Below are 22,201 nucleotides of genomic sequence, written 5' to 3'. Positions count from 1 at the left end.
ACAAAAAAGTACTGCAGATCGGACTAACACAACACACAAAAATTATAAATTTCTGGTTACTTTTTAAACACTCTTCCTGTTCAACGCAGTATTTCAAATAAAAGTTCTACCTTTTCAGAACACGCCTTAAATTATATAGATTGGTTGCATTATATGGGGTTCGTTTTACGAATAGTAATAGAGAAACATACAATACATTCACACGAACAGGCATTCGGTCCTATGTTTGTAGTACAATCCTGATTTCCATTCTTATCTTAATACACTCCTGGAAATTGAAATAAGAACACCGTGAATTCATTGTCCCAGGAAGGGGAAATTTTATTGACACATTCCTGGGGTCAGATACATCACATGATCACATTGACAGAACCACAGGCACATAGACACAGGCAACAGAGCATGCTCAATGTCGGCACTAGTACAGTGTATATCCACCTTTCGCAGCAATGCAGGCTGCTATTCTCCCATGGAGACGATCGTAGAGATGCTGGATGTAGTCCTGTGGAACGGCTTGCCATACCATTTCCACCTGGCGCCTCAGTTGGAGCAGCGTTCGTGCTGGACGTGCAGACCGCGTGAGACGACGCTTCATCCAGTCCCAAACATGCTCAATGGGGGACAGATCCGGAGATCTTGCTGGCCAGGGTAGTTGACTTACACCTTCTAGAGCACGTTGGGTGGCACGGGATACATGCAAATGTGCATTGTCCTGTTGGAACAGCAAGTTCCCTTGCCGGTCTAGGAATGGTAGAACGATGGGTTCGATGACGGTTTAGATGTACCGTGCACTATTCAGTGTCCCCTCGACGATCACCAGAGGTGTACGGCCAGTGTAGGAGATCGCTCCCCACACTGTGATGCCGGGTGTTGGCCCTGTGTGCCTCGGTCGTATGCAGTCCTGATTGTGGCGCTCACCTGCACGGCGCCAAACACGCATACGACCATCATTGGCACCGAGGCAGAAGCGACTCTCATCGCTGAAGACGACACGTCTCCATTCGTCCCTCCATTCACGCCTGTCGCGACACCACTGGAGGCGGGCTGCACGATGTTGGGGCGTGAGCAGAAGACGGCCTAACGGTGTGCGGGACCGTAGCCCAGCTTCATGGAGACGGTTGCGAATGGTCCTCGCCGATACCCCAGGAGCAACAGTGTCCCTAATTTGCTGGGAAGTGGCGGTGCGGTCCCCTACGGCACTGCGTAGGATCCTACGGTCTTAGCGTGCATCCGTGCGCCGCTGCGGTCCGGTCCCAGGTCGACGGGCACGTGCACCTTCCGCCGACCACTGGCGACAACATCGATGTACTGTGGAGACCTCACGCCCCACGTGTTGAGCAATTCGGCGGTACGTCCACCCGGCCTCCCGCATGCCCACTATATGCCCTCGCTCAAAGTCCGTCAACTGCACATACGGTTCACGTCCACGCTGTCGCGACATGCTACCAGTGTTAAAGACTGCGATGGAGCTCCGTATGCCACGTCAAACTGGCTGATACTGATGGTGGCGGTGCACAAATGCTGCGCAGCTAGCGCCATTCGACGGCCAACACCGCGGTTCCTGGTGTGTCCGCTGTGCCGTGCGTGTGATCATTGCCTGTACAGCCCTCTCGCAGTGTCCGGAGCAAGTATGGTGGGTCTGACACACCGGTGTCAATGTGTTCTTTTTTCCATTTCCAGGAGTGTAATATTTATTCTATAATGTTGTGTTTTGGGAGAGGCTATCGTATTTTGTATTCCTCATTGGCTTTCATACATTTGTCTAAAAATGAACGCAGCCGAGACGTATCTGTACACGGCGTTGCCACAGATTTGAAGCGCGCGCCGTGGCAGGGCCGGTACTACGTTTGTGAAACAGCCTGTAGAAGCGCCTCGTGACGTAGCGGGGTTGGCAGAGTGGGGACTCGCTCCCCCGCTCTTCAGTTTACCGACAGACTATACTAGCAGCTCGCCTACCCCGGTGCGCAGAGCCAAGTAGGGCGGGTTGCGTCACCGACACGCTGGGCGCTCAGCGGGCAGTACGGCACTACGCTCTCGAATTTTTTCAAACTGTTGCACCGTTGAGCCTCCGGTTCGCGATGTACGCTCCCCGATTGCTTAAGTCAGCGATCACACTTTATTAGTAATTATAGCACAATCTCCAGTTACAGTTACATTTTCAGCAAGTACACCAAGTCCTTTCATCCATACATACATATTTTTCCATTATTACTAACTTTTCTACAGGAGCGTGTATACAATGTAAATGGCATATTACTATATACATAACTAGGTCTATTTTGGGTCTTGGGATGTATTCCACAATGCCAGGTCTTGTAGGGTCTGTGCGAAATCTTATGGGACTTAACTGCTAAGGTCATCAGTCCCTAAGCTTACACACTACTTAGCCTAAATTATCCTAAGGACAAACACACACACACCCATGCCCGAGGGAGGACTCGAACCTCCGCAGGGACCAGCCGCACAGTCCATGACTGCAGCGCCCGAGACCGCTCGGCTAATCCCGCACGGCAGGTCTTGTAGGCGATAACATCTCGATCGGCGAAGGATTCCAGTCCAGGTAGAGAGGCGCTTTCGCAACGAACAATGGCCAGTGTAAACCAACCATTACCAGAATTTCCCATTGCGGCGTCTGGGGTAAAATTCACCTTACAGCCACGGAAGAAAATAGGTCTATTTAATATAACTGACTGGGCTCTTCCATTTCCTCCAAGTTTATTCTCGAGGCTAATAGTATGTTTGTAGACAGGCACGCGGTGGTTGGGTCAACATGCTATCAAATGCGCCATACAAACATTGGGACACCTCGTTCCCTCAAAAAATGTTCAAATGTGTGTGAAATCTTGTGGGACTTAACTGCTAAGGTCATCAGTCCCTAAGCTTACACACTAGGGAACCTAAATTATCCTAAGGACGAATACACACACCCATGACCGAGGGAGGATTCGAACCTCCGCCGGGACCAGCCGCACAGTCCATGACTGTAGCGCCTAAGACTGCTCGCCTCATTCCCTAAAGGTACACCGGTCTTGTCGGGATAGCTGAGACAACTGGATACGCTCCGCGAGTGAATGTCCGCAAAATGTCGGTAGAGCAAAGAGCTGAAGAAAGCTCCCAGGAAGTGACCTCAGGACGAAGGCGAAGTTGTCCATTTAACTAGTTTTCACGAGGTACGGCCAGCATTAGGGAATGTACAGGTACTGGAACACAGGAACTAAGAGAAGATGCAACGTTTGTTACCTGGAACAGTTACAGTTTCTAACACCTCTACAGAAGAAATTTATCAGAATATCCGAAATTCAAGAAATCATGCAAAGCAATTTTGTAACATAGATTAATTAACATAAAAGACAAGTGAAGTTATATTTGAAAGTAATCGGTTTGGAACCCGGAAAATTGCCATTTAACTTCAAGTAATACAAAGCACTCCGTCTTCAGGCCACAAGTGGCCCATCGGGACCATCCGACCGCCGTGTCATCCTCAGTTGACGAAGCGAATAGGAGGGGCGTGTGGTCAGCACACCGCTCTCCCGGTCGTTGCGATGGTTTTCTTTGACCGGAGCCGCTGCTACTCGGACGAGTAGCTCCTCAGTTGGCATCGCGAGGCTGAGTGCACCCCGAAAAATGGCAACAGCGCATGGCGGCCAGGATGGTCACCCATCCAAGTGCCGGCCACGCCCGACAGCGCTTAACTTCGGTGATCTGACGGGAACCGGCGGTGTATCCACTGCGGCAAGGCCGTTGCTCAAGTAACACACCTGCATCCATAATTTCATATGGGGTGGTGTTTATCGATTATATTACTACATTGCGTGTTGGAGAATAGATCTTCAGAAATCTACGAGCTGTTCCTTGATTTAGTACAAGTAAAAATGCTAAAATAAAGGTACTAGGTTAGTGTATAAGTTCGTAGAGTTTTAGCTTTGGATGTTGGTATTGCGGTTGCTATGGGTTTATTTATCGATTGACATTTTTTATTTCTTGTTTTCTGTTGCTATTTGAGTTTACATACTGTCATTTCGTCATCTGGAGATAGTTATTGGAGCTGTGGACGCTAGAAAATGGAGTGACAAGTGTAGAAATCGGAACATTTCTGACGTATTCTTCTATCTGAGTTGAATAGAGGAGTGACGGCAGTGGACGAGGGACCGAGAAACATTTGCCTCGTGTACGGGAATAACGTCATTGGACACAGCATGGCACGGAAATGATTTTCTCGTTTTAAGGAGGACCGTTATGATATTAATGACTCTCCACGTGCAGGAAGACATCGGGGCACTACGCAGATAATTTAAATTCATCAGTCCCCTGTGATTCGTGTCAGCATACTCGAGAACTGGAAAATGTGATTATTCCATCAGAGTGACAAATCTTCATGCATTGGGGAAGGTCCAAAAACCGGGTTTTTCGTACCGCGCCGGCTGGTGTGGCCTTGCGGTTCTAGGCGCTTCAATCTGGAACGGCGTGACTGCTATGGTTGCAGGTTCGAATCCTGCCTCGGGCATGGATGTGTGTGATGTCCTTAGGTTAGTTAGGTTTAAGTAGTTCTAAGTTCTAGGGGACTAATGACCACAGCAGTTGAGTCCCATAGTGCTCAGAGCCATTTGAACCATTTTTCGTACCGCATATTCTAATGTACACTACTGGCCATTAAAATTGCTACACCAAGAAGAAATGCAGATGATAAACGGGTATTCATTGCACAAATAAACACTCCTGGAAATTGAAATAAGAACACCGTGAATTCATTGTACCAGGAAGGGGAAACTTTATTGACACATTCCTGGGGTCAGATACATCACATGATCACACTGACAGAACCACAGGCACATAGACACAGGCAATAGAGCATGCACAATGTCGGCACTAGTACAGTGTATATCCACCTTTCGCAGCAATGCAGGCTGCTATTCTCCCATGGAGACGATCGTAGAGATGCTGGATGTAGTCCTGTGGAACGGCTTGCCATGCCATTTCCACCTGGCGCCTCAGTTGGACCAGCGTTCGTGCTGGACGTGCAGACCGCGTGAGACGACGCTTCATCCAGTCCCAAACATGCTCAATGGGGGACAGATCCGGAGATCTTGCTGGCCAGGGTAGTTGACTTACACCTTCTAGAGCAGGTTGGGTGGCACGAGATACATGCGAAAGTGCGTTGTCCTGTTGGAACAGCAAGTTCCCTTGCCGGTCTAGGAATGGTAGAACGATGGGTTCAATGACGGTTTAGATGTACCGTGCACTATTCAGTGTCCCCTCGACGATCACCAGAGGTGTACGACCAGGGTAGGAGATCGCTCCCCACACCATGATGCCGGGTGTTGGCCCTGTGTGCCCCGGTCGTATGCAGTCCTGATTGTGGCGCTCACCTGCACGGCGCCAAACACGCATACGACCATCATTGGCACCGAGGCAGAAGCGACTCTGATCGCTGAAGACGACACGTCTCCATTCGTCCCTCCATTCACTGTGTAGGATCCTACGGTCTTGGCGTGCATCCGTGCGTCGCTGCGGTCCGGCCCCAGGTCGACGGGCACGTGCACCTTCCGCCGACCACTGGCGACAACATCGATGTACTGTGGAGACCTCACGCCCCACGTGTTGAGCAATTCGGCGGTACGTCCACCCGGCCTCCCGCATGCCCACTATACGCCCTCGCTCAAAGTCCGTCAACTGCATATACGGTTCACGTCCACACTGTCGCGGCATGCTACCACTGTTAAAGACTGCGATGGAGCTCCGTATGCCACGGCTAACTGGCTGACACTGACGGCGGCGGTGCACAAATGCTGCGCAGCTAGCGCCATTCGACGGCCAACACCGCGGTTCCTGGTGTGTACGCTGTGCCGTGCGTGTGATCATTGCTTGTACAGCCCTCTCGCAGTGTCCGGAGCAAGTATGGTGGGTCTGACACACCGGTGTCAATGTGTTCTTTTTTCCATTTCCAGGAGTGTATTATACTAGAACTGACATGTGATTACATTTTCACGTAATTTGGGTGCATAGATCCTGAGAAATCAGTACCCAGAACAACCACCTCTAGTTGTAATAACGGCCTTGATACGCCTGGGCATTGAGTCAGACAGAGCTTGGATGGCGTGTGCAGTACAGCTGCCCACGCAGCTTCACACGATACCACAGTTCATCAAGAGTACTGACTGGCGTATTGTGACGAGCCAGTTGCTCGGCCACCATTGACCAGACGTTTCCAGTTGGTGAGAGATCTGGAGAATGTGCTGGCCAGGGCAGCAGTCGAACATTTTCTGTATCCAGAAAGGCCCGTACAGGACCTGCAACATGCGGTCGTGCATTATCCTGCTGAAATGTAGGGTTTCGCAGAGATCGAATGAAGGGCAGAGCCACGGGTCGTTACACATCTGATATGTAACGTCCACTGTTCAAACTGCCGTCAATGCGAACAAGAAGTGACCGAGATGTGTAACCAATGGCACCGCATACCATCACACCGGGTAGCACGCCAGTATGGCGATGACGAATACACGCTTCCAATGGGTATTCACCGGAATGACGCAAATCACGGATGCGACCATCATGATGCTGTAAACAGAAACTGGATTCATCCGAAAAAAATGACGTTTTGCCATTCGTGCACCCAGGTTCGTCGTTGAGTACACCATCGCAGGCGCTCCTGTCTGTGATGCAGCGTCAAGGGTAACCGCAGCCACGGTCTCCGAGCTGATAGTCCGTGCTGCTGCAAACGTCGTCGAACTGTTCGTGCAGATGGTTGTTGTCTTGCAAACGTCCCCATCTGTTGACTCAGGGACCGAGACGTGGCTTCACGATCCGTTACAGCCATGCAGAGAAGATGCCTGTCATCTCGACTTCTAGTGATACGAGGCCGTTGGGATCCAGCACGGCGTTCCGTATTACCCTCCCGAACCCACCGATTCCATATTCTCCTAACATTCATTGGATCTCGACCAACGCGAGCAGCCACGTCGCGATACGACAAACCGCAATCGCGATGGGTTACAATCCGACCTTTATCAAAGTCGGAAACGTGGTGGGACGCATTTCTTCTCCTTACACGAGGCATCACAACAACGTATCACCAGGCAACACCTGTCTACTGCTGTTTGTGTCTGAGAAATCGGTTGGAAACTTTCCTCCGGTCAGCACGTTGTAGGTGTCGGCACCGGCGCCAACCTCGTGTGAATGCTCTGAAAAGCTAATCATTTGCATATCACAGCATCTTCTTCCTGTCGGTTAAATTTCGCGTCTGTAGCATGTCATCTTCGTGGTGTAGCAGTTGTAATGGCCAGTAGTGTAAAATCACACAAATCAGCTGGCGGCCATCCGTGCCTCTGTACTTGCTCGTCATCAATTGGCTCGTGAGCAACACCGACTATTCCTATGATGTATCGTTGCTGGTGACGAGAAATGCTGTCTTTGTGCTAACATAAGTAAAAGACAGGAATAGTCGAGCAGAAACGAAACAGGAGCTTCCTGTACAAAGACCTGCGCGCACCGAAAAAATAAATAAATAAAAGACATTTACTGTCAACAGCTGAGACGTCTTGCAGTTGCAGTCCGACAACAACATAGGAAGACCACGTGAAGTGATGCTATTCCACGACAACGTCCGCCCGGACTTTGCTAAAGTGAAAAAAACACTATAAAGGAGTTAGGTTGAGAAATCACTCCACGCCCACCTTCTCGACCTGGTCTTGCACACTCAGATTTCCACCTTACACGCTCTCTATGGAATAACCTTCAAGGAACTTGCTTTGCGGATGAAAATGCGCTCCGAATATGGCTCGTCGAGTTCTTCGCCTCAAAACCACAGTATGTCCACAGTCGCGGAATCGATAAGTTACCCCAGCATTGGCAGACTGTTGTAAATAATGAAGGAGAAAATATATTTGGTGACTACAGTGTCTGTTATGAGTATCACTTGTGTTTATTAAACTTACAGAAAAACGCTATGGACTTACGCTCCATCCCAATATACACTCCTGGAAATGGAAAAAAGAACACATTGACACCGGTGTGTCAGACCCACCATACTTGCTCCGGACACTGCGAGAGGGCTGTACAAGCAATGATCATACGCACGGCACAGCGGACACACCAGGAACCGCGGTGTTGGCCGTCGAATGGCGCTAGCTGCGCAGCATTTGTGCACCGCCGCCGTCAGTGTCAGCCAGTTTGCCGTGGCATACGGAGCTCCATCACAGTCTTTAACACTGGTAGCATGCCGCGACAGTGTGGACGTGAACCGTATGTGCAGCTGACGGACTTTGAGCGAGGGCGTATAGTGGGCATGCGGGAGGCCGGGTGGACGTACCGCCGAATTGCTCAACACGTGGGGCGTGAGGTCTCCACAGTACATCGATGTTGTCGCCAGTGGTCGGCGGAAGGTGCACGTGCCCGTCGACCTGGGACCGAACCGCCACTTCCCAGCAAATTAGGGACACTGTTGCTCCTGGGGTATCGGCGAGGACCATTCGCAACCGTCTCCATGAAGCTGGGCTACGGTCCCGCACACCGTTAGGCCGTCGTCCGCTCACGCCCCAACATCGTGCAGCCCGCCTCCAGTGGTGTCGCGACAGGCGTGAATGGAGGGACGAATGAAGACGTGTCGTCTTCAGCGATGAGAGTCGCTTCTGCCTTGGTGCCAATGATGGTCGTATGCGTGTTTGGCGCCGTGCAGGTGAGCGCCACAATGAGGACTGCATACGACCGAGGCACACAGGGCCAACACCCGGCATCATGGTGTGGGGAGCGATCTCCTAGACTGGCCGTACACCCCTGGTGATCGTCGAGGGGACACTGAATAGTGCACAGTACGTCCAAACCGTCATCGAACCCATCGTTCTACCATTCCTAGACCGGCAAGGGAACTTGCTGTTCCAACAGGACAATGCACGTCCGCATGTATCCCGTACCACCCAACGTGCTCTAGAAGGTGTAAGTCAATTACCCTGGCCAGCAAGATCTCCAGATCTGTCCCCATTGAGCATGTTTTTTGAGACTGGATGAAGCGTCGTCTCACGCGATCTGCTCGTCCAGCACGAACGCTGGTCCAACTGAGGCGCCAGGTGGAAATGGCATGGCAAGCCGTTCCACAGGACTACATCCAGCATCTTTACGATTGTCTCCATGGGAGAATAGCAGCCTGAATTGCTGCGAAAGGTGGATATACACTGTACTAGTGCCGACATTGTGCATGCTCTGTTGCCTGTGTCTATGTGCCTGTGGTTCTGTCAGTGTGATCATGTGATGTATCTGACCCCAGGAATGTGTCAATAAAGTTTCCCCTTCCTGGTACAATGAATTCACGGTGTTCTTATTTCAATTTCCAGGAGTGTAGTCGGTGCGGCGGCGTAGTTCTTTCCGTTCCTTTACGACGAACCTGCACCTTCCTGTCAACATTGTCTCAGCAGATCATCAGTAGGAAAGCCGAGCGAAACCTACTGTACTTCAACGTGAACCAGGCTACAATTAAAGTCACTAATCTACGTTTTCGGAGAAAGTTTTCACACGAAATGAAAGGTTGGAAATTTTGTCCTCAATTAACATATTCTGAAACTTAGCTGATCAAGTATCACTGCCAAGCCCGTGCTAGTCTTAACACAGTCACTCACAATCCCTTTCACTCACGTTAGCAAGTTTATGGTGTTACATTTCCCGAAAACAAAAATACGGACTCTTTTTGATTGAGAATGCTCGACAAATATTAAGACTGTCGGTACCAAATGCAATCACAATTTTTAGCCACCGACCTGCTCAATACGCCACGCGGAATTTATGTCTTTTCACGTCACAAAATTCACTTAAAAATTCCGAAATTTCTACACGCCCATCGGAATAATTGTGGCGTCACTTTGCCACACTTTTGATGCATGAAACACTGCTGGATCCGGCAACTTATCATTTCCATCGGAACTACTACTACACACGTCCGAACTGTTTCATGGCGAGGCTCCCACTCTTCTCTAGAATACTCTAATACTTCTCTACCAGCAGAGAAAGGCGCGCGAAGAATATTGTTTTACCATTGGTCAGTCCCCCCCCCCCCCCCCAATGAACCATGGGCATTGCCGTTGGTGGGGCGGCTTGCGTGCCTCAGCGATACAGATGGCCGTACTGTAGGTGCAACCGCAACGGAGGGGTATCTGTTGAGAGGCCAGACAAACGTGTGGTTCCTTAAGAGGGGCAGGAGCCTTTTCAGTAGTTGCAGGGGCAACAGTCTGGATGATTGACTGATCTGGCCTCGTAACACTACCAAAATGGCCTTGCTGTTCTGGTACTGCGAACGGCTGGAAGCAAGGGGAAACTACGGCCGTAATTTTTCACAAGGGCGTGCAGCTTTACTGTGTGATTGGGTAAAATGTTCCGGAGGTAAAATAGTCCCCCATTCGGATCTCCAGGCGGGGACTACTCAAGAGGACGTTGTCAACAGGAGAAAGAAAACTGGCGTTCTACGGATCGGAGCGTGGAATGTCAGATCCACTAATCGGGAAGGTAGGCTAGAAAATTTAAAAAGGGAAATGGATAAGTTAAAGTTAGATATAGTGGGAATGAGTGAAGTTCAGTGGCAGGAGGAACAAGACTTTTGGTCAGGTGAATTCAGGGTTATAAATACAAAATCAAATAGGGGTAATGCAGGAGTAGGTTTAATAATGAATAGGAAAATAGGAATGCGGGTAAGCTACTACAAACAGCATAGTGAACGCATTATTGTGGCCAAGATAGATACGAAGCCCACGCCTACCACTGTAGTACAAGTTTATATACCAACTAGCTCTGCAGATGAAGAAATTGACGAAATGATGATGACATAAAAGAAATTATTCAGGTAGTCAATGGAGACGAAAACTTAATAGTCATAGGTGACTGGAATTCGACAGTAGGAAAAGGGAGAGAAGGAAACATAGTAGAAGAATATGGATTGGGGCTAAGAAATGAAAGCGGAAGCCGCCTGGTAGAATTTTGTGCAGAGCATAATTTACACATGACAAACACTTGGTTTAAGAATCATGAAAGAAGGTTGTATGCATGGAAAAACCCTGGAGATACTAAAAGGTATCAGATAGATTATATAATGGTAACACAGAGATTTAGAAACCAGGTTTTAAATTGTAAGACATTTCCAGGGGCAGATGTGGACTCTGACCACAGTCTATTGGTTATGAACTGTAGATTAAAACTGAAGAAACTGCAAAAAGGTGGGAATTTGAGGAGACCTGGATAAACTGAAAGAACCAGAGGTTGTTCAGAGATTCATCGAGAGCTTAAGGGAACAACTGACAGAAATGGGGGAAACAAATACAATAGAAGAATGGGTAGCTCTGAGGGATGAAATAGTAAAGGCAGCAGAGGATCAAATGGGTAAAAAGACGAGGGATAGCAGAAACCCTTGGGCAACAGAAGAAATATTGAATTTAATTGATGATAGAAGAAAATATAAAAATGCAGTAAATGAAGCAGGCAAAAAGGAACACAAACGTCTCAAAAATGAGATCGACAGGAAGTGCAAAATTCCTAAGCAGGGATGGCTAGAAGACAAATTTAACGATGTAGAGGCTTATCTCACTAGAGGTAAGATAGATACTGCATACAGGAAAATCAAAGAGACCTTTGGAGAAAAGAGAACCACTTGTATGAAAATCAAGATCTCTGATGGAAACCCAGTTCTAAACAAAGAATGGAAAGCAGAAAGGTGGAAGGAGTATATAGAGGGTTTATACAAGGGCGATGTACTTGAGGACAATATTATGGAAATTGAAGAGGATGTAGATGAAGATGAAATGGGAGATATGATACTGCGTGTAGAGGTTGACAGAGCACTGAAAGACCTGAGTCGAAACAAGGCCCCCGGAGTAGACAACATTCCATTAGAACTACTGAGAGCCTTGGGAGAGCCAGTCCTGACAAAACTCTACCATCTGGTGAGCAAAATGTATGAGACAGGCGAAATTCCCTTAGACTCAGGAAGAACATATTTCCAATCCCAAAGAGAGGAGGTGTTGACAGATGTGAAAATTACCGAACTATCAATTTAATAAATCACAGCTGCAAAATACTAACACGAATTCTTTACAGACGAACGGAAAAACTGATAGAAGTCGACCTCGGGGAAGATCAGTTTGGATTCCGTAGAAATGTTGGAACACGTGAGGCAATACTGACCCTACGACTTATCTTAGAAGCTAGATTAAGGAGAGGCAGACCTACGTTTCTAGCATTTGTAGACTTAGAGAAAGCTTTTGACAATGCTGATTGCAATACTCTCAGAAAATTCTGAAGGTGGCAGGAGTAAAATACAGGAAGCGAAGGCTATTCACAGTTTGTAAAGAAAGCAGATGGCAGTTGCAAGAGTCGAGGGGTATGAAAGGGAAGCAGTGTTTGGGAAGGGAGTGAGACAGGGCTGTCGCCTCTCCCCCGATGCTATTCAATCTGTATATTGAGCAAGCAATAAAGGAAACAAAAGAAAACTTTTTGGAGTGGGTATTAAAATCCATGGAGAAGAAATAAAAACTTTGTGGTTCGCCGATGACATTGTAATTCTGTCAGAGACAGCAAAGGACTTGGAAGAGCAGTTGAATGGAATGGACAGTGTCTTGAAAGGAGGGTATAAAATGAACATCAACAAAAGCAAAACGAGGATAATGGAATGGAGTCGAATTAAGTCGAGTGATGCTGAGGGAATTAGATTAGGAAATGAGACACAAAGTAGTAAAGGAGTTTTGCTATTTGGGGAGCAAAATAACTGATGATGGTCGCAGTAGAGAGGATATAAAATGTAGACTGGCAGTGGCAAGGAAAGCGTTTCTGAAGAAGAAAAATTTGTTAACATCGAGTATAGATTTAAATGTCAGGTAGTTGTTTCTGAAAGTATTTGTATGCACCGTAGCCATGTATGGAAGTGAAATATGGACGATAAATAGTTTAGACAAGAAGAGAATAGAAGCTTTCGAAATGTGGTGCTACAGAAGAATGCTGAAGATTAGATAGGTACATCACATAAATAATGAGGAGATATTGAATAGAATTGGGGAGAAGACCAGTTTGTGGCACAACTTGACTAGAAGAAGGGATCGGTTAGTAGGACATGTTCTGAGACATCGAGGGATCACCAGTTTAGTATTGGAGAACAGCGTGGAGGGTAAAAATCGTAGAGGGAGACCAAGAGATCAATACACTAAGCAGATTCAGAAGGATGTAGGCTGCAGTAGGTAGTGGGAGATGAAGAACCACAGGATAGAGTAGCATGGAGAGCTCCATCAAACCAGTCTCAGGACTGAAGACCACAACAACAACCACATTGGCCAGTTTACTCAGCAGCCAATAGCAAAACATCAATCTCCCGCGTCAATCCGCGCTTTTCACCAACAACCAATCGCAAGGTAGTAAACCTAGCGACTGCAGTGTTTACCGACGTAATTATCTAATATGCTGAAGTATTGCTTATGCATAAAGCTATTTACTATTGTTATTTATACCTGAATTAACTTTCCATTTACCATAAACTTACTTTACAAATTTACTCTACAAAATCCCCTTTGTCCATATCCACACTTCTACACTAAATCCCACTACATAACTCGTTAAACAATTATCTCCATATTAACCTTAAACCACACTAACGCATCATTCATACTGCTAAAACACATTTGTAACATTTTACGTACACAAAAAGACGTAACAACACATTATGTAAATACTAGAACAGTTTATGAAAAGCATTCTACTACTTTGGTGCACTCTAATGGTCACAATCGAAACTAATATCACATCCCCCTTTCCAAAATTGTCCTCTATCGGCTGATACATAACCTACGTGCGCGTCCAGTCTCGCGTCACTATCTGTCACTATTCAGCTCTGAGATACATCTCTCAGTTAACCGCCTTCAAGGCAGGATCGCGATATGGCGCTACGCCTCACCAGGCATTCTTTACTTACCAGACATCCGGCCTATTTGGAATTTGAACGTCTATCGATATCAAGACGAAACTGGTGTACCCATGTTATTTCATTGTAATTGTTACAGTTGCAAGTATTTATTTGCAATAAACGTAGATGATGCTGGAAACATTAGTGTCATAAACAATCTGTCCTTAACAGTAATGTATTTAATTTTATCCATATTTTGCAGCTTAAAACGTTACAATATTCAAAACATTGGAGGTATGAATTAAACAACGGCTTCAGTCACAACTTTTTCGTGCCTCATTAACTATACGACCCTGTGGGTCCATCGTCAGGTGTAATTTGTCTTAATACATGTTTTATTTCTTCTCATGAATGAGGTGAAATGCATATTCCTGTCACGAAAAGGTTTAATGTTAGGTTATGAATTTCGTAAGTCTAACGCGGAAAATACACTCCTGGAAATTGAAATAAGAACACCGTGAATTCATTGTCCCAGGAAGGGGAAACTTTATTGACACATCCCTGGGGTCAGATACATCACATGATCACACTGACAGAACCACAGGCACATAGACACAGGCAACAGAGCATGCACAATGTCGGCACTAGTACAGTGTATATCCACCTTTCGCAGCAATGCAGGCTGCTGTTCTCCCATGGAGACGATCGTAGAGATGCTGGATGTAGTCCTGTGGAACGGCTTGCCATGCCATTTCCACCTGGCGCCTCAGTTGGACCAGCGTTCGTGCTGGACGTGCAGACCGCGTGAAACGACGCTTCATCCAGTGACAAACATGCTCAATGGGGTACAGATCCGGAGATCTTGCTGGCCAGGGTAGTTGACTTATACCTTCTAGAGCACGTTGGGTGGCACGGGATACATGCGGACGTGAATTGTCCTGTTGGAACAGCAAGTTCCCTTGCCGGTCTAGGAATGGTAGAACGATGGGTTCGATGACGGTTTGGATGTACCGTGCACTATTCAGTGTCCCCTCGACGATCACCAGAGCTGTACGGCCAGTGTAGGAGATCGCTCCCCACACCATGATGCCAGGTGTTGGCCCTGTGTGGCTCGGTCGTATGCAGTCCTGATTGTGGCGCTCACCTGCACGGCGCCAAACACGCATACGACCATCATTGGCACCAAGGCAGAAGCGACTCTCGTCGCTGAAGACGACACGTCTCCATTCGTCCCTCCATTCACGCCTGTCGCGACACCACTGGAGGCGGGCTGCACGATGTTGGGGCGTGAGCGGAAGACGGCCTAACGGTGTGTGGGACCGTAGCCCAGCTTCATGGAGACGGTTGCGAATGGTCCTCGCCGATACCCCAGGAGCAACAGTGTCCCTAATTTGCTGGGAAGTGGCGGTGCGGTCCACTACGGCACTGCGTAGAATCGTACGGTCTTGGCGTGCATCCGTGCGTCGCTGCGGTCCGGTCCCAGGTCGACGGGCACGTGCACCTTCCGCCGACCATTGGCGACAACATCGATGTACTGTGGAGACCTCACGCCCCACGTGTTGAGCAATTCGGCGGTACGTCCACCCGGCCTCCCGCATGCCCACTATACGCCCTCGCTTAAAGTCCGTCAACTGCACATACGGTTCACGTCCACGCTGTCGCGGCATGCTACCAGTGTTAAAGACTGCGATGGAGCTCCGTATGCCACGGCAAACTGGCTGACACTGACGGCGGCGGTGCACAAATGCTGCGCAGCTAGCGCCATTCGACGGCCAACACCGCGGTTCCTGGTGTGTCCGCTGTGCCGTGCGTGTGATCATTGCTTGTACAGCCCTCTCGCAGTGTCCGGAGCAAGTACGGTGGGTCTGACACACCGATGTCAATGTGTTCTTTTTTCCATTTCCAGGAGTCTATGTGGAAAATAGTGGAAAATGAAAAGTGTCAACTTACCACATCATTCAAGGAAAGCATTTTTAGCGTTTTAGTACCAGCAAACATTCTTTTCTCCGTCGTTTTGGTAGATGTCACTATCTTCAAGATGTACATTTGCACACACATGTTTATAAACACTTCACAGATGTTTTTGTACATGGTGTTGTCAAACATGAACTTATTCGTAGTGCTAAAGGTATAACTATTAAACAATTGACATATGCAAGAAATAACTTTAGAATCAGTCTTTAAAATTACTGAAATAACTATGGCTTGCGAAATCTGTTTGCTCATTTAACACAGATTCTGGTTTTTTGATTTTGTGGAGGTATATCTCCAGTTGTTCTAACAGACTTAGGGTCTTACCATTGGCTTCGTTATGTAGTATTGATTCAAATGGTTCTGAGCACTATGGGACTTAACACCAGAGATCATCAGTCCCCTAGAACTTGGAACTACTGAAACCTAACTAACCTATGTACATCACACACATCCATGCCCGAGGCAGGATTCGAACCTGCGACCGTAGCGGTCGCGCGGTTCCAGACTGAAGCGCCCAGAACCGCTCGGCCACAACGGCCGGCCGTTATGTAGTATCCTTAATTGTTTTCTAGACTGTTGATGACATGTTTCGTTTCCAACATATGTTGTGCAATGACTGATTTTTTGAAATTCTTGAGCCTGGTGAAGTGTATATAAACATGTGTGTGCAAATATACATTTTGAATGAAGTGACATGTACTAAAACGACGGAGAAAAGGATGTGTGCCGGTACTAAAACATTAAAAATGCTTTCCTTGGATGGTGTGGCATGTTTATACTGTTCTTTTTCAACATATTTTCCGTGTTCAACTTACGAAATTCATAACCTAACATTAAACCTTTTCGTGACAGGAGTATGCATTTCTCCTGATTCAGGAGTAGAAATAAAACATGTATTAAGACAAATTACACCTGACGATGGACCCACAGGGTCCGAAATGCATCGTGTAGTTAATAAAACACGAAAAAGTTGTGACTGAAGACGTTGTTTAATTCATACCTCCAAAGTGATGGATTTACACAGAAGCGTACCTAGAATTGCAATTTTAGGTCCAGTTATAAAGAGTATTTCTTCCATCTCCATCGCCGACATTCTTATAAAATTTCGATATTGTTGAGGATTTTCCATCACAAGCTGTACAGCCTTTTAGCGTACAAACTGTGAACGGCGGAAATCTGCGACGCAATGTGGCTGTTGGGCACTATGAGATTCTTTCGTGCTTAAAAATAATCGCGCCACCTAATCCGCTCTCTTATTCAACACGAACTGAGTCTTTTACATATTTTTTCTTTGGTACTAAAAGTATTACAAGTACAGCTGCAGCCCGACGCTTTTCCACCGCAATCTCTTCTTACGCGCACACAACTACGAGAGAGAAATATCGTTGACAGTGATCGGTCACCTCTCACGGACACACTCACCCTGTTGAGTGTCAACGCTTGGCACATCTGCTCTCGCAAAACTTCGGACACTCACAGAAAGTACTCGCAAGGAACTATCAGACAATAACTATCGGCGAAAAGTCGGCCTTAGTGTAAACATTCCAGCGAATACTACGAGGGTGGTATGAAAAGTTGTCGGAACGGAACAGAAAAAAAAAAGTACTTACATCATTGAAACTCTTTTTATTTTTCAATGTAGTCTCCTTGTAGATTAATACACTTGGTCCAACGATGTTCCAGTGCCTTGATCCCATCTCGAAAATGAGTTTCCTACAGGCTTGGAAAATAGTTGTCAACTCTGGCTATTAATTCTCTGTCTGAAGTGAATGTTCGTCCACCAAGAAAAAAAATTCAATTTTGGGAAGAGATCGAAGTCTGACGGAGATATATCGGGTGAATAAGGCGGGTGTGCCAAAAATTCATACCTTATTTCGTGTAATTTTGCCACGGCGATGGCACGTGTGTGCGGGCACGTGTTGTCTTCATGGAAGATTATTTTCTTCCTTGCTAAGCCTGGCCTTTTTCCACGTATCTTTTGTTGCAATTTGTCCGGGAGGTTAGCATAGTATTCTCCAGTAATTGTTTGCCCAGTGGGTAGATAGTCTACAAGCAGAAGCCCTTTCGCATCCCAGAACAATGGTGCCATGACCTTTCCCACTGAAGGAATTGTTCAAAAATGTATCTGAGCACTGCGGGATTAAACTGCTGAGGTCATCCGTCCCCTAGAACTTAGAACTACTGGGTGATCAAAAACTCAATATATATTTGAAAACTGAATATATCACGGAATAATGTAGATAGAGAAGTGCAAATTGACACACATGCTTGGAATGACATGGGGTTTTCTTAGAACCAAAAAAAATACAAAAGTTCAAAAAATGTGCAACAGATGGCGCTTCATCTGATCCGAATATCAATAATTAGCATAACAAAGTAACACAAAGCAAAGATGATGTTCTTTACAGGAAATGCTCAATATGTCCGCCATCATTCCTCAACAATAGCTGTAGTCGAGGAATGATGTTGTGAACAGCACTGTAAAGCATGTCCGGAGTTATGGAGAAGCAGTGGCGTCGGATGTTGTCTTTCAGCATCCCTAGAGATGTCGGTCGATCACGATGCATGACGAAAGTGGCGACTGAGCACACGATCATCACCAAACGACGCGCGCAAGAGATCTGTCGGACATTCTGTGAACTTTGTTTTTTTTTTTTTTTTGTTCTAATAAAACCCCATGTCATTCCAAGCATGTGTCAATTTTTACCCCTCTATCTACATTATTCCGTGGTTTATTAAGTGGCTCAAATGGCTCTGAGCACCATGGGACTCAACTGCTGTGGTCATTAGTCCCCTAGAACTTAGAACTACTTAAACCTAACTAACCTAAGGACATCACACACACCCACGCCCGAGGCAGGATTCGAACCTGCGACCGTAGCAGTCGCACGGTTCCGGACTGTGCGCCTAGAACTGCGAGACCACCGCGGCCGGCGTTTATTAAGTTTTCAAATTTATACTGGCTTTTTGATCACCCTATACTGAAACGTAACTAACCTAAGGACATCACATACATCCATGCCCGAACCTGCGACCGTAGCGGTCGCGCGGTTCCAGACTGTAGCGCCTAGAACCGCTCGGCCACTACGGCCGGCGAAGGAATTGTCTTTGCTTTCTTTGGTGGCGGAGTATCAGCATGTTTCAATTGCTTTGACTGTTGTTTTGTCTCTGGGGCATACTACTGCACTCAAGTTTCACGTGTGGTCACAAACTGGCGTAAAAATTTGTTTGTTTCTCCTTAAATGGGCCAAAAATTGTTCCGATAAGTTTATTCTCGTACGTTTTTGATTCAGCGTCAAGAGTCGTGGCACCCATCTAGCAGATAATTTTTTTTTTCATTTCTAATTCTTCAGTTAAAATATGATATACCCTTTCAGATGACGTCTGGCAAGCGTGAGCAATTTCACGAGCTTTCAATCGGTGGTACTTCACGACCATTTTGTGATTTTTTGCAGTTATTTCTGGAGTAGTGTCACATCTTGGCCGACTATCATCATCTAACCTTTCCCGACAAAATTTAAATTCATTTGACCATTTGTCAATATGAAGGAGCACAGTCCACCAGCGTATTCTGGAAATTGGCATGAATGTCCTACGCCTTCATACCTTTCTTTACGATGTACTTAATCACTGCCCGAATCTCGATTTTTTCCATCTTCGCAAATCACATGGAGCCAAGTCAGCGCCACAGGTCTCATCGAAGAGCACTGACGTGGCACGTGTTTACAGGTAACACTCCAATGAATATCACGCGAACAACTCGTTGGGCTAGCGCTGACCTTGCGTAGTGATTCGGAGAACTTTTCAAACCACGCTCGTTTTTGACAGCCTGAGAGCCAAAAATCTCTCAAGTGTACCCCAGCCATAGGATCTAGGCGGCCGTCACATCCAGCAAAGCTGCGAAACACTGGGAGAATCTGCATTTCTAGGAATGCAGGTACGTGCCCTGTTTCTTGACTTCCGCAAGGCGTTCGATACAGTTCCCCACAGTCGTTTAATGAACAAAGTAAGAGCATATGGAGTGTCGAAGCAGTTGTGTGATTGGATTGAAAAGTACCTAGATAACAGAACGCAGCATGTCATTCTCAATGGAGACAAGTCTTCCGAAGTAAGAGTGATTTCAGGTGTGCCGCAGGGGAGTGTCATAGGACAGTTGCTATTCACAATATACATAAATGACCTTGTGGATGACATCAAAAGTTCACTGAGGCTTTTGCGGATAATGCTGTAGTATATCGAGAGGTTGTAACAATGGAAAATTGTACTGAAATGCAGGAGTATCTGCAAGGAATTGACGCATGGTGCAGGGATTGGCAATTGAATCTCAATGTAGACAAGTGTAATGTGCTGCGAATACATAGAAAGATAGATCCCTTATCATTTAACTACAATATAGCAGGTCAGCAACTGGAAGCAGTTAATTCCATAAATTATCTGGGAGTAGGCGTTAGGAGTGATTTGAAATGGAATGAACATATAAAATTAATCGTCGGTAAAGCAGATGCCTGAATGAGATTCATTGGAAGAATCCTGAGGAAATGCAATCCGAAAACAAAGGAAGTAGGTTACAGTACGCTTGTTTGTCCACTGCTTGAATACTGCTCTGCAGTGTGGGATCCGTACCAGATAGGGTTGATAGAAGAGCTAGGGAAGATCCAACGGAGAGCAGCGCGCTTCGTTACAGGATCGTTTAGTAATTGCGAAAGCGTTACGGAGATGACAGATAAACTCCAGTGGAAGACTTTGCAAGAGAGACGCTCAATATCTCGGTACGGGCTTTTGTTGAAGTTTCGAGAACATACCTTCACCGAGGAGTCAAGCAGTATATTGCTCCCTCCTACGTATATTTCGCGAAGAGACCGTGAGGGTAAAATCAGAGAGATTAGAGCCCACACAGAAGCATACCTACATTCTTTCTTTCCACAAACAAGCCGGCCGGGGTTCTAGCCGCTACAGTGTGGAACCGGGCGACCGCTACGGTCGTAGGTTCGAATCCTGCCTCGGGCATGAATGTGTGTGATGTCCTTAGGTTAGTTAGGTTTAATTAGTTCTAAGTTCTAGGGGACTGATGACCTTTAGTGCTCAGAGCCATTTGAACCATTTTCCACGAACAATACGAGACTGGAAAAGAAGGGAGAACCGACAGAGGTGCTCAAAGTACCCTGGTAGCTTGCGGAGTATGGATGTAGTTGTAGATGTAGATGTGGGGGCTTTGAAAAACAAAATTGTATGAATGGGGGCGTAGAGGGTGTTGGGAATCAAACTCGAAAACAACGGCGCGAGGTCGACAGTACCTCACGGTCTAGTTGGACCTCAGGCAGAGAGTATATGTAACAGAAAAAAAGTCGTAACACTTGAATAAGACAGCTGACAGGGTCGTTCACATATTGTGCATGAAATGGAAACAACAGCACGGAAGTACACCAATAAAAATGGTTCAAATGGCTCTGAGCACTATGGAGCTCAACTGCTGTGGTCATCAGTCCCCTAGAACTCAGAACTACTTAAACCTAACTAACCTAAGGACATCACACACATCCATGCCCGAGGCAGGATTCGAACCTGCGACCGTAGCGGTCGCACCAATAAAAGAAAAGATTGTACTCACCTTGAAGGGCGGCTAACGGCGAAGAAGCCAGCAGCACTGGAACGAATGGTATCTGAAGTGTAGAGGCACTTTGGCAGGCACAAATGTTCTCGTCGGAAAGGGGGCGGGGAAAAGTCTGATGGGTCCACGCGACGCCGAGACAGGTGCACCTAGTGGGAGCGCGTGGCGCTCGCCAGCAGTCAGGCGTGGGACTGTTCCAACACGGAGGCAGCCCACACTCCACATCGATCAGCATCCGCGGGGGAGACACGAGCTGTTCCCGTGGACGGGGTGCGGCGGCGCTGCCCCATTATACCACGCTATCCTGACCTCCCCTCCCCTCCACCCTCCCTCCCACCGCTCTGACAGTCCTGTTTACGGCTCAAGGCGAGCACGTGCGCCCCTCACTCACCCATTCACCTCCTCCCCCTTCCGCTCATTCTTTCTCTCTCTCTCTCTCTCCCTCACACACACACACACACACACACACACACACACACACACAGATAGGCATACTAATGCGCAGGAAACAATCGCAGAGGGCCGAAGAGAGGGGTGCAATTTGAGCTCCGGAGCGCCGGCGTATCACATGTTCATAGAATGCCCTCGGGAATGCGACGGGGCAGTCCCGTAAAGACAGTTCACTGACGAAACCCTTTCTGTACGGACGGCCTTCTGGTTTCATAAGTGCGCCAGGGGTTACCAACCGTCACACATTTATGGTGGAAAAAATATCCTGTTGGACGATGTACGGGACGATACAACTCCGTCCTCAATATATG

At 47.2% G+C, this 22,201-nt stretch overlaps 1 protein-coding gene across 1 annotated transcript in view; it reads right to left on the bottom strand.

Annotated features, from left to right (window-relative positions):
- Positions 1 to 21,471, bottom strand: part of LOC126295027 (U4/U6 small nuclear ribonucleoprotein Prp31-like) — a 153,366-nt gene extending 131,895 nt beyond the window's left edge. The window contains exon 1 of the mRNA XM_049987278.1: positions 21,441 to 21,471. The gene's annotated coding sequence lies outside the window, so the exon portion shown is untranslated. The remainder of the gene's footprint in view (positions 1 to 21,440) is intronic.
- Between the last annotated feature and the right edge of the window lie 730 nt (positions 21,472 to 22,201).

This window comes from Schistocerca gregaria, chromosome 11 (assembly GCF_023897955.1).
Source record: "Schistocerca gregaria isolate iqSchGreg1 chromosome 11, iqSchGreg1.2, whole genome shotgun sequence".
Lineage (NCBI taxonomy): Eukaryota > Metazoa > Arthropoda > Insecta > Orthoptera > Acrididae > Schistocerca > Schistocerca gregaria.
This window is presented reverse-complemented; position numbering and strand designations above follow the sequence as displayed.